Here is a 1,140-nt window from a genome sequence, read left to right on the forward strand (position 1 = left end):
TCGGCGATCTCCACGATTCTTTTTAACTACACGTTTTCCTCGGCACTCCCACTTTGCTTTAAATTAATTTTTACGCCCGAACTTTTTAATTTGCCCGGTTTTTTCGTTTATAGACTGCGGAGCGACGTGCACGCGTCCGTCCCACTTGCCGCCATCTTGGAAACAGTAGTAGATAGGGACATACATACATATATGCAATTTTTGGTAACGGGTACTTTCCCAGACTTTTTGTCCATACAGTAACCCGGGTCCCCTGGACCAATTGGGGTTGGGTAAACGCCCAACCATCGCGCAAGGCACACAGTGCCCTGCTTCCTGGATTAGCTAGGCCTGCAGGGGCTGTCGCTCGTCTCAGGTCGAACGGGGCCCTTTCTAAGCCCTACCGTCTACCGGGACGGTACCGGAGCAGTTGGGACGCTGCTCACACGCCGTAGACCATTCGGTGTAGGACGAACACCTTAACTCGGCCCTCTTGCCAGCATCTTGGCCATCAACCACTGCCACCACGAGTCCATACCCATTTTTGGCCGAGCAGAGGGGTCGCTACTCCCTCCGGGCTATAACTCGACCCGCCCGTGGTACCAGCCTAAGTCGCTGGTGGGACTATCGTGTGGATGTACGGCCACGTCACTACCGGCCCGGCGTCCTGCTAACCGAGCTCGGCAGACCCAGATGGGACTCACGTAAGCGGGGCTTACAGGGCGCCTACAAACCCTGAACTTTCCCCGACGGTCCCACCCTTGGCATCAGGATCGTGGGTGCGCTACTACCCAAGGCCCCTTGGAGAGAGTGAGGCTGCCTCTCTCCGCCGGCAACCTTCCTTGCGGTGTACATAGGGACTCACGTAACGGGACGCTTGTCCCGACGGTCCCCCTGGCTGCGGGAACGTGGGTTTGCCAGCCCCCATAGGCTCGCAAAGCGAGCCCTCCCTGCGGGAAGTAGATAGGGACAGAGGGAATCTCGTTAATCCATTCATGCGCGTCACTAATTAGATGACGAGGCATTTGGCTACCTTAAGAGAGTCATAGTTACTCCCGCCGTTTACCCGCGCTTTTTTGAATTTCTTCACGTTGACATTCAGAGCACTGGGCAGAAATCACATTGCGTCAACACCCTTGGGGGCCATCGCAATGCTTTGTT

The 1,140-nt window shown here is 55.8% G+C and overlaps 1 pseudogene; it reads right to left on the bottom strand.

Annotated features, from left to right (window-relative positions):
- Window positions 1–915: 915 nt before the first annotated feature.
- Window positions 916–1,140, bottom strand: part of LOC126927306 (large subunit ribosomal RNA) — a 2,909-nt pseudogene continuing 2,684 nt past the window's right edge.

This window comes from Bombus affinis, unplaced genomic scaffold (assembly GCF_024516045.1).
Source record: "Bombus affinis isolate iyBomAffi1 unplaced genomic scaffold, iyBomAffi1.2 ctg00000082.1, whole genome shotgun sequence".
Classification (NCBI taxonomy): domain Eukaryota; kingdom Metazoa; phylum Arthropoda; class Insecta; order Hymenoptera; family Apidae; genus Bombus; species Bombus affinis.